Raw genomic sequence first — 12,774 nt, 5'->3', positions numbered from 1 at the left:
ATACATATTGAATGGTGACTCACGTCTGAACACACGTGGATCACACTGCATAATCTTCTCACATCAGTACACAGTCACTAAGCTCACACACACACACACACACACTGCATCCAAATCTACAGAACAACCAAATGGTATCCTCCCAGACTACACCACAGACAGACAGACATACACTTTCCCACCAATTATCAGCATCTACTAAACTCCCCAAATTGTTCAATTGTTTCCTTTGTGCGCCTTTCTGTGCGTACTGAAGCCAATGGTTGGCAGTTTGAAAAGACCCAGCAGCCAACCAGATCTAGATTCAGCAGCCGCAGGGTATCTAATCTGCCATAGCATCTTTAATATTTACATCAGCTATAATCGGCTCATCTGCCATAGAAACACTTTGTTCATCAGAGTCCAACTATTTCACATCACTGCGATGTTTAATCTCGATGCCTGGAGCAACAATTAACTTTTGAAAATGTAACGCAATCAGACTTCCCTATATCGGAACTTTGATTTGGGGAAATGCGGTAAAGTAGATAAGATGAGAGGAAGGAAAAGGCATTGACCTGACATGGTACATTCTCAAGCCCCATACTGTGTGTGTGTGTGTGTGTGTGTGTGTGATTTGTGGAGTTTTAAGGACATAACAGTGGCATACTCCGTGTCACACGCCTCTCCTATAATATCCCTGAACACGTTAGGGAGGTGTGGAGATTTAAAAATCTTGCACAATGGAAACCAGTGTGGATGTGCAAGTGCTTTATTATCTAAATATTGAGGGAAACAAAATGGTGCCGTTTTAGGCAATGTGGCGGAGAGTGATGAAGGAGCTGGAGTTGGGGGTGTGAGCATGTGGGTCTGGGAAGGTGTGATGAAGTTGATATTTGTGTGAAGTTGTCATTTGTATGTGTATGTGTATGTTTTGTATTGTAAAAAAAAAAAAAGGAATGTGAATTCCTATTGGTTTCTATTCTGCTTTAAGCTTGTAGTTGCTGGCCTTGGCCAGTGAGTGGTGCTGTGTTGTCACTCATATCAGTGAGTCCAGTTGGGCTCTCTAACACCTATACTGTTAGTCTGTATACTGATGTTGTGTGGTTCTAGTTCAGGATGCACCTGTGAGAGTCTGTTGACCATGACTGCCTGGCCCTCCCCTCTAGCTTTCAGTTTCAATGGCAGTAGCCAGTGAGTCATGTTCTCACATTAACCTCTGTGTCAGTGGTGGCCCGTCCATTAGGGCATTAGGGGCGGTGCCCTACTTGTGATGTTTTTTATTCAACAAAATACATATTATAGAATTCAAGGATTATGTTTAAAATGTCCATAAAAGTGTGGTTAATTTGTGTACATTGTGTACACGTTTCAAAAATATATTGTTCAAAACAAGCTGTTCAGTTACCTACTGTTCTGTCATTAGCAGCTATGGGTGTTCGGCCTGCCGCCCAGCACTTGGATTGCATTGCCAGCTATTACATTGCTTGCTATTGGGGGGAGGGGGGACTGCAGCAATGAGATTGCAGGATTTCGTACCAGAACAGAGTAAATGGACCGTCCTGGGGCGTTGAAATGAACGCCCAGACCTTCTGGGTCTGCTCTATCAGATACTGAACAGATGGCACTAAAAAGCAAATTGCAATGAACTTGTACATCATGACAGTCACTGGGAGCCTGGGACATTTCAACAGTCAACATCAACAGTCAAAGGACAGCGGGATACACTTGCTAGAACCTTCTCGCGGCTCTGTGCCCAATTCGCAACACTGTTTTTTGTTTCTCCTGCTGTTAGATGCTAGCTAGTGGAAAGCTAGCATACCGGTAGCTAGGGATTGACACCGGACTGTCCCAGGACCACTCTTCACATTCCCCCCAAAAAATAATTGTTTCCCCAATGTAGCGCTAATGCAATTCCACAAAATAAACAACATGTGCAGCAGCAGATTGGCAAAAAATAAAATAGCACATTACCCAAACAGGTTGTCGCATGGAAACCTTTAGCCTAGTGCATTTACTTCACACAAAGTCGCATAAATTCAAAGCACACGCATAATTGACACTGCCGGACTGCACACGAGACCCAAATGCAGTTTAGAGTTCTCATCAGAACTGAAAATGTGATTCCGGTCAGACCCAAGCTCGGTGAGCTGAAGCCTGAGCCCAGGCCTCATCTGACATCACAGAAATTAAATAAGCCCGAACCCGAAAAAAGGCCAGATTTGTAGAAAACAGTAGTCTATATTGATTTAAACTGGTGTTGAGAACAACACGGCAGAGGCAGGCGGCAGCAGAGTGAGGAGACGAGGAAACAGCAATTGGGCCTAGAAAAAGCGCAGAGAGAGGAGAACTCACCTTAGCAGGCTAACGCAATTGAAGGCATGTATCAAATTATTGCTTATACTGAAACTCCCAAAACCATATCCAACTGTTATACTAATTTAAAGCAATAGTCGTGTGTGGTCACCTAGATTATAATTTCAGCACCTTTTTGATTCGGACAGCGCCATCGCGCTGTTTTGAGACAAGCGTGGGGGACTCGTCTAGATAAATCAATCAATGTCAGATTTTTGTTTATGCTGGGGAAATGTTAGCTACATTTAGGTGAGTGCTAATAATCATCTTTATTTTTGTTTGCTCATACTGTATATTAGCTAATCAGAACATTTTGCTAGCATGTTATACAAGTGGATTTTGCTCTTCAGCCTGTCCTACTCCCGACCAAAATCCCGTGACTTGTCTGATAATCAATCAATGTGATTTTGTTTCACTGAATCTCTGTCTGTATATTTGGTTAATTGATCTCTGGCTGGACAAGTGGAAGTGGTGGCTCATTTATTCGTTTGCTCATCTATCACTGATCAGAAACATTTAGCATGCAATAATGTTGCCTAAATCAAGAGTATTATTTATCTATTGACTCACATAGTAGCCTTATACACTGAGTGTGAAAAACATTAAGAACACCTTCCTAATATTGAGTTGAACCCCCCCCTTTTGCCCTCAGAACAGCCTCAATTGGTCAGGGCATGGACTCTACAAGGTGTCGAAAGCATTCCACAGTGATGCTGGCCCATATTGACTCCAATGCTTCCCACAGTTGTGTCAAGTTGGCTGGAGGTCCTTTGGGTGGTGGACCATTCTTGATACGGGAAACGGTTGAGTTTGAAAAACCCATCAGTGTTGCAGTTCTTGACAGAAACCGGTGCGCCTGGCACCTACTACCATACCCCGTTCAAAGGCACTTCAAACTTTTGTCTTGCCCATTCACCCTCAATTGTTTCAAGGCTTAAAAACCTTCTTTAACCTGTCTCCTACCCTTCATTTACACTGATTGAAGTGGATTTAACAAGTGACATAAATAAGGGATCATAGCTTTCAACTGGATTCACCTGGTTAGTCAATGTCATGGAAAGAGCAGGTGTCCATACGGTTTTGTATAGCCTTATATAAAGCCTAGGCAATTTTCCTATCATCCCAATCCTGACTCCTGTCTCGCATGAAAATTCCTAACTTTATTCTATTATCAAAGCGCTATGCATGTCAAAATATCACTATAACAGTTCCCCTGCTTCTCTGAGCTGTCTCGTATTGCTGCCCATGAGAGCTTCAGTAGAGAATGTGTGATTGGGTAGCTTAGTGGTAGCTTAGTGGTTAAGAGCGTTGGGCCAGTAACCGAAAGGTCGCTGGTTCTAATCCCGAGCCGACTAGGTGAAAAATCTGTCGATGTGCCCTTGAGCACACCCTAATTGCTCCTGTAAGTCGCTCTGGATAAGAGCGTCTGTAAAATGTGATCAACAAACGGTATGAGAGTAGATATGGATATTTCTTTTTACAGAGTTGGTCCCTGTTAAGATATCTTGATAATTAAACAATTTCCTATCTTTATCTCCCTGTAATTCATGAGCTGATCTGCTATCTGTTTAATAATAAACTCGATTTTGCCAAGTAGGAGATATTCTGTCATTCGTTGGAGGTCATCTAGCAATGTTAGCAACTTTGGTCATTTGACTTTTGTTTGACTTCCGTTCAAAGTTTGTATGATTCAACAACGCTATAGCCTACTTGGGGTGCGCTCTGTGCATTCTGAGCGTGCTCTGTTTCGAGAGAGCCTAGGCCTACTGCTGAAATGCACTGAATTAAGTGAGGAACATGATAACGCTCGGAATTTATGAACGGCCTGTTTCGCAATTCCCAACAATGTCATTGGTGATCAAAGTTACTCTATTATTACTAAATATCAGTTTCACTTGCTGTGAAATCTTTACATAGTGGCGCAGCCAAGCCGGCAACGTGGCGCAGTGACAATCTTATTTTGGGAGAACCCTGGCATAGTGACCATGTCTTGGTTTTAAATGCTTTAAATGGGCACTTCCGATTTTTGCGGTATTTCCCGTGACTCTCTGAATAAATATGAATTATTCCCCGTATTGAAACTTGGTAGATTTTGGGGGAAATATTAATCCCTACCAGTAGCTAGCTTGCTAGCTCGCATGCCAATCATGTCTAACTAAAGTTACTGGCGAGTTCATCATGCTTGTGACATTATGCTAGCTAGCTATCCTCAGTTAGATAATTTGTTTTCACTTGTCACATTTGTGCTTGTTGCGTTTTCCCGGTGCTTGTGTCATCGATGCTACAGAGCCAGAGGGCTAGCCACATGTAGCACAAGGTACCAACAGAGTCAGGTAGACAAGTTGATAAGGTTTATTCGATGTCTCTTTCTGCCCAACAACATCTTCTGGAATATATTAAATTGCTACCACTTCCTTATAGGTTGTTTTCTTACGGTTCCATCCTTCTGCTATACTTTCTTTAGTTTCTCTATCTCTCTGCTGCAGTCCCTCTCTGCCTCCTGCTGTGACAGTGCTGCTGTGGGCCCTTCCTGATCCTACAGCTAAACCCTGCCAAGCACAGACACAAAGGCCCACTCTCTCTCTACACAACTCACACAGTAGCACAGCTCAGAAGCCAGCTACAGACACTGTAGTGTGTGTGTTCCAGTGTGTGTGTGTGTGTGTGCGTTTCAATGTGTGTGTATGTGTGTGTGTTTGTATTTTTTTTTAAACATTGTGTGTATGTGTGTGTTTGTGTGCGTGCGTACGATTGTGAGTACACAGCTGTGTTTCAATGTGTGTGTAAACTACCGGTCAAAAGTTTTAGAACACCTACTCATTCAAGGGTTTTTCTTTATTTTCCTGAGGCGGTCCTCATGAGAGCCAGTTTCATCATAGCGCTTGATGGTTTTTGCGAATGCACTTGAAGAAACTTTCAAAGTTCTTGACATTTTCCGGATTGACTGACTTTCATGTCTTAAAGTAATGATGGACTGTAATTTCTCTTTGCTTATTTGAGCTGTTCTTGCCATAATATGCGATGTCATTTACAAAATAGCCTCCAACACTCTACTCAGCAAATTGGATGTAGTCTATCACAGTGCCATCCGTTTTGTCTCCAAAGCCCCATACACTACCCACCACTGTGACCTGTACGCTCTTGTTGGCTGGTCCTCACTACATGTTCGTCGTCAAACCCACTGGCTCCAGGCCATCTATAAATCACTGCTAGGCAAATCCCCGCCTTATCTTAAAATGTATTCACTAACTGTAAGTCGCTCTGGATAAGAGCGTCTGCTAAATGACTAAAATGTAAAAATGTAAATGTTATCTTAGCTCATTGGTCACCATAGCAGTACCCACCCGTAGTCTGCGCTCCAGCAGGTATATCTCACTGGTCATTCCCAAAGCCAACACCTCCTTTGGCCGCCATTCCTTCCAGTTCTCTGCTGCCAATGACTGGAACGAATTGCAAAAATCTCTGAAGCTGGAGACTCTTATCTCCCTCACTAACTTTAAGCATCAGTTGTCAGAGCACCTTACCGATCACTGCACCTGTACACAGCCCATCTGAAATTAGCCCACCCAACTACCTCATCCCTATATTGTTATTTATTTTGCTCTTTTGCACCCCAGTATCTCTATTTGCACATAATCTCTTGCACATTTAGCATTCCAGTGTTAATACTATTGTAATTATTTTGCACTATAGCCTATTTATTGCCTTACCTCCATAACTTGCTACATTTGCACACACTGTATATATATTTTCTGTTGTATTTTTGACTTTATGTTTTTTTACCCCATATGTAACTCTGTGTTGTTTTTATTGCACTGCTTTGCTTTATCTTGGCCAGGTCGCAGTTGTAAATGAGAACATGTTCTCAACTGGCTTACCTGGTTAAATAAAGGTGAAAAAATAAATAAAAAATAAATAAAAATAATATGAACTTGGTATTTTACCAAATAGTGCCATCTTCTGTATACCCCCCCTACCTTGTCACAACACAACTGATTGGCTCAAACGCATTAAGAAGGAAAGAAATTCCACAAACTAACTTTTAACAAGGCACACCTGTTAATTGAAATGCATTCCAGGTGACTACCTCATGAAGCTGGTTGAGAGAATGGCAAGAGTGTGCAAAGCTGTCATCAAGGCAAAGGGTAGCTATTTGAAGAATCTCAATAATAAAATATATACACTTTTTTGGTTACTACATGATTCCATATGTGTTATTTCATAGTTTTGATGTCTTCACTATTATTCTACAATGTAGAAAATAGTAAAAATAAAGAAAAACCCTTGAATAAGTCTGTGTTCTAAAACTTTTGACCGGTAGTGTATGTGTTTGTTTGTATGTGTGTTCGTGTGTGGTGTGTTACAGCTTACACTTGCTCAGTTTCTCGTAGCTTGCAGCAGACATCAATAAGGTCCATTTCAGTCAAATCCATCTGCTCCAGACGATAACCCTTTTAATCTGGCTCTTGGTTTTGCATTATTCCTTCCTATCTGTCCCTATCGGCACCTGCAGTGAGCCTACGGTTTGGAGTGCTATGTATTATCCAATGTGGCGGGAAGGTAGAACCCATGAATTCAGATCCAGTTAATCCATGGCCATGCTAACATACCTAGCCGTGCAACAGTTAACTCTTAAAAGCCCCTTTCAACAGATCCCTCATGTCTTTGCTCAAATGGTTTTACATTTACGTCATTTAGCAGACGCTCTTACCCAGAGCAACTTACAGTTAGTGAGTGCATTCATTTTCATACTGGCTCCCGTGGGAATCGAACCCACAACCCTGGCGTTGCAAGCGCCATGCTCTACCAACTGAGCTACATGGGGCCCATTTTGCCTCTTTAGTTAGACTGATTTATGCTAAATGCAGATGCCATTTCCATTGGATTTGGTCCTCGTCAGGCGTTTTGAGCGGTGAACGCATGTTCACATGTGATTCAGTCTAGATTGTGAAAAGCATGTCAGACAAAAACATCTAAAAGGATGATGCAGGGGATTCAAAGGGGAGAAGATTCAATCATCATGCCTTGTTCTGATGTTGAAGAGAGATACAACTCTCGCTTCTCATGCATAACTGAACCTTCATTTCTGATTTAGTGGAGGGAACATTACAAGGTACATGTGCTTTACAGTCAAAACTCCCCAAACGACTGGCCTAACTCCCTATTTACTGAACAGAACACAATGACAAGATGAATATGACACTGCAGAAAATATGCCACTCCACAGCCATTGAGATCTTAATAGAGCAAATGTCAATGCAGACAGACTGCCAAACTCAGTGCTGTCTATATATCTGTGTGTGTGTCTGTTTGTGTCTGTGTGTGTGTCTGTCTGTTTGTGTTTGTGTGTGTGTGTGCACACGCTATACAATCTTCATTGCCATCGGAAATCTGGTTAGGATCAAATACCATCCTGTACCCAATCAGAAGGAATCATCAGATGTATTGGGTGAAGAGCACTCAGAGTTGTTGGGTTGATTTTCTTTGTCTCAGTGTCGGCCACTGATTTCCTTCCCACTGCATTGAGCTGTCGATTTGATGAGCAGAAGACCTGTGTGTGTGTGTCTGTCCATGTGTATGTGTCCAGTGGCACAGCCCCCTTTGGGAGCCTGCTCAGGTCAGGCCGTGAGGAATGCTTTTTATGTCAGTTTGCATAAAGAGGAATAATTCTGCTGCTATTCATCAGGCTGGGATCACTATGACCTTTGTAGCACAATGACTGCCAGGCCTCTCTCTCTCTCTCTCTCTCTCTCTCTCTCTCTCTCTCTCTCTCTCTCTCTCTCTCTCTCTCTCTCTCTCTCTCTCTCTCTCTCTCTCTCTCTCTCTCTCTCTCTCTCTCTCTCTCTCTCTCTCTCTCTCTCTCTCTCTCTCTCTCTCTCTCTCTCAATTCAAAGGGGCTTCATTGCCAAAGCAAGTGACATAAACAATAAAAACAGCCCCTCCAATTGGCTGTTTGGGAGGAGGACAGGCAGGGTTGCGCTCTAATTGGCTGGAGAGGGACACGGTGAATGACAGGGGTGGATGTGGAAACTGGACGCCTCTCTTTCTCCCTCTCTCGCTCTCTCTTTTTCACTCTCCAGGAACGCATCCCACTCCCAGAGTACAGCTGCCGCCTCTGAACATCCCCCTCCCCTCCCTCCTTGGTCCTGGCAGCCAGCCACAGCGTCGCTTCATCCTCTCATGCCTTTCCTGTCTCTCCCCAACCACACGGATACTCCGACCAGTTTCTCAACAACCAGTTTCTCCCCAAACTTTCAATCCAGTTATGACACATCTCTACTTGCACCAGAGCCAAGAGAGGGGGAGGCACTGGAGCTAATGGGATCAGCCATTTGAGAGGCTCTGATGAGGGACAGAGAAGAGAGAAAGTTGGGCCGGGAGTTTAGTCAACTGCAGGCCAACGGTTTTCCTTCCAGAGAGTCCCACTGAGGGACTTGCATTAATTACAGTGCAGCTGTAGACAGGCAGGCGTGTAGAGCTGAACATCACACTGCACTACGCCCACCCTCCCTTCTAGCTGAGACAGAGACAGGACACAGAGATGCTGCTGATCAGTACAGAGAAAAGACTCTGTGGAAAGGCCCTGTTTCCTGTTTGTTTTCGCACACATGCATACACGCATACACACACACACACACAGATATGCATGTGGATACACACACACACACGTACAGGCACACAAAAGCAAACACACATCCGCACGCATGCACGCACAAGATAAAAATACTAATGCACAGATATGCAAACGCAAGCACGCAACCATACACACACACAGACACACACAGTACACCTCAGAGATTACCTCAGCATTACAGCTTCATGAGTGTAATTGGCTCTTAATCCAATATATATGTTAATTAGAGTTGTAGCACCCCTTTTAATTGACCTAGCTGGCTAATTAGATGAACACTCGTTAAAATGCACATTGTAAACAGTGTCCATGTTTACCGCAACAGTCCCACTGTTGCCACCATGGAGACCAGATACCATGGTGGCAAATGCAACCATGTTTAACAACTACATTTACACTATACAATATATGAAGGATCTGACTTATGCAACAGAGAGGATAGAGGGCCAACGAGGGTCAACAAGTTGTTACACAACTGAATGTCCAAACAGCAACAAGAGTCTGTTTGATTATGTAAGGTTCAAACAACATACTCTGGCTGTCTCTCCTTTGTCTCCGGGCTAACACAATGAAGAGAGATGAGGAGGGTAAAATTAGACCACAGGTTATTCTGAGAACAGTCTGGGGTTGGGCGGGGGGAAAGTATTTCCTGGTTGGACAGGACATGACTGAGGGTCACAGGGAAAGAGGTGTGTGTGTGGGTGTGTGTGTTTGCTTGTGTGTGTGTGGTTATGCCTTGAAATTACAGATTTTGTTTAACCTATCACAACAACCCTGAACTATTGGCATGTGTTTGCATATGTACATGATATGTACAGTGCATTCGGAAAGTATTCAGACCCCTTTACATTTTCCACATTTTGTTACATTACAGCCTTATTGTAAAATTGATTAAATTGTTGTTTTTCCTCATCAATCTACACACAATACCCCATAATGACAAAGCGAAAACAGTTTTTTTGAAATGTTTGCACATTTATTAAAAATAAAAAACAGAAATACCTTATTTACATAAGTATTCATTTGATTGGACATGATTTGGAAAGGCACACACCTGTATATAGAAGGTCCCACAGTTGACAGTGCATGTAATCCATTTTAGAATAAGGCTGTAACGTAACAAAATGTGGAAAAAGGGAAGGGGTCTGAATACTTTCAGAATGTACTGTACATGGGTAGTGTGTACTTACTGACAGATGAGGACTAGCTAAGTATATTTGTCCACCTGTGTGTGTAGGCGTATTGTGTGTATGGTAACTAGCCACTGTGTGCTCTCTCACACACTTATTGGAAACTGGGTGAGAATTCAAAGTCATGGTTGGTCACAGGAAGTGAAGGGGAGGGGGGAAACTTAAGGAAGCGTTCAGCATCTCGCCTGATAATCTTTGAGAGTTCCCTGTGCTGCTCGGGGCGCGTGGAGCTTTCATGTTGATTGACTTTGGAAAAAAAGAGAGAGGGAGAGAGAGAGGGAGCGGAGTGGTGTCCCCAGTGCATGAGGTTACTGTGTGTGATCTCTGCATGTTAATAGGCTGCCCTGGTGGAATGCTTGGACACGACTGCATCACTGATGACTGGGAGATAGAATGAAGGACAGGCTAGTGTTGAGATGCTAACATGGTTTGATAAGGTTAATAGCACAATCAATTAATATCAATTCATCCGTTTTATGAATTGTACGTCATTAGCAAGTTGTGTGATCGCATATAAAGGCTTTCTTAAGTATACAGGAGACCTGTTGGAGCGTGTTTTTATATGAGTTGCTGTATAAACACAAGCCTGTAATATAATAAAGCTATTATGTATCTAACTTTGTCTAACATGGGTGTAGTGAATCCTATGGCATCTGTAATACTATCAGCATAGGTGTAAGATTGTGTAATTTTCAGTGGTAAGGTTGGTTATTATGATAAGGTTGTTATTAAGGTTGGCTATCGTCTAAAATAGGACAGTATTAACGTGCCCCTTTCCCTCTCATACCATGCTGCTAGGTCATTGAAATGGAACCTACTTCTCCTTGTCCCCAAGGTTAGAAAGATTTACACACAAGCCCAGTAAGGTTGGGGTTTTATGACTTCAGTGAATGACAATTTATGTTTTGGGTGAAGAGCAAGAGCAATGACACAAAAGGAGAGAGTGATCTACATTCACAGGTACATTAGGAATGGATGGTGCACAAAACTTTTCCTTGTTTCATTTAGTTATGCCTGCCAGCTACACAGCTAGAATCTGCACTAGCCAATTGGACACGCACACACAAACACGCACGCACACACACACGCACGCACGGACACACACACTCACAAACACACACTCACACACACATGCACACCTACGATCAGAGGCATACAGTGCAGGCAAACACACTGGCTTACTTAAAGTTGAAGTCGAAAGTTTACATACACCTTAGCCAAATACGTTTTTCACAATTCCTGACATTTAATCCTAGTAAAAATTCCCTGTTTTAGGTCAGTTAGGATCGCCACTTTATTTTAAGAATGTGAAATGTCAGAATAATAGTAGAGAGAATGATTTATTTCAGCTTTTATTTATTTCATCACATTCCCAGTGGGTCAGAAGTTTACATACACTCAATTCGTATTCGGTAGCATTGCCTTTAAATTGTTTAACTTGGGTCAAACGTTTCGGGTAGCCTTCCACAAGCTTCCCACAATAAGTTGGGTGAATTTTGGCCCATTCCTCCTGACAGAGCTGGTGTAACTCAGTCAGGTTTACATTTACATTTACATTTTAGTCATTTAGCAGACGCTCTTATCCAGAGCGACTTACAGTTAGTGAATACATATATATTTTTTTATACTGGCCCCCCGTGGGAATCGAACCCACAACCCTGGCGTTGCAAACGCCATGCTCTATCAACTGAGCTACATCCCTGCCGGCCATTCCCTCCCCTACCCTGGACGACGCTGGGCCAATTGTGCGCCGCCCATGAGTCTCCCGGTCGCGGCCGGCTGCGACAGAGCCTGGATTCGAACCAGGATCTCTAGTGGCACAGTTAGCACTGCGATGCAGTGCCTTAGACCACTGCGCCACTCAGGAGTAGGCCTCCTTGCTCGCACACGCTTTTTCAGTTCTGCCCACAAATGTTCTATAGGATTGAGGTCAGGGCTTTGTGATGGCCACTCCAATACCTTGACTTTGTTGTCCTTAAGCCATTTGCCACAACTTTGGAAGTATGCTTGGGGTCATTGTCCATTTGGAAGACCCATTTGCGACCAAGCTTTAACTTCCTGACTGATGTCTTGAGATGTTGCTTCAATATATCCACATTATTTTCCTTCCTCATGATGCCATCTATTTTGTGAAGTGCACCAGTCCCTCCTGCAGCAAAGAACCCCCACAGCATGATGCTGCCACCCCCGTGCTTCACGGTTGGGATGGTGTTCTTCGGCTTGCAAGCCACCCCCTTTTTCCTCCAAACATAACAATGGTCATTATGGACAAACAGTTCTATTTTTGTTTTATCAGACCCGAGGACATTTCTCCAAAAAGTACGATCTTTGTGCAGTTGCAAACCGTAGTCTGGCTTTTTTATGGCGGTTTTGGAGCAGTGGCTTCTTCCTTGCTGAGCAGCCTTTCAGGTTATGTCGATATACGACTTGTTTTACTGTGGATATAGATACTTTTGTACCTGTTTCCTCCAGCATCTTCACAAGGTCCTTTGCTGTTGTTCTGGGATTGATTTGCACTTTTCGCATCACGTTCATCTCTAGGAGACAGAACGCGTCTCCTTCCTGAGCGGTATGATGGCTGCATGGTCCCATGGTGTTTATACTTGCGTACTATTGTTG

The 12,774-nt window shown here is 43.2% G+C and overlaps 1 protein-coding gene across 4 annotated transcripts in view; it reads right to left on the bottom strand.

Moving 5' to 3' along the window:
- The window catches only part of LOC121553658 (protein quaking), a 100,868-nt gene that overhangs the window by 9,190 nt on the left and 78,904 nt on the right, over window positions 1–12,774 (bottom strand). The gene's annotated exons all lie outside the window — the stretch shown is intronic.

The sequence above is a fragment of the Coregonus clupeaformis genome, chromosome 37 (assembly GCF_020615455.1).
Source record: "Coregonus clupeaformis isolate EN_2021a chromosome 37, ASM2061545v1, whole genome shotgun sequence".
NCBI classification, from domain to species: domain Eukaryota; kingdom Metazoa; phylum Chordata; class Actinopteri; order Salmoniformes; family Salmonidae; genus Coregonus; species Coregonus clupeaformis.
The sequence above is the reverse complement of the archived record's forward strand: the minus strand, read 5'-3'. Positions and strand labels throughout refer to the sequence as shown.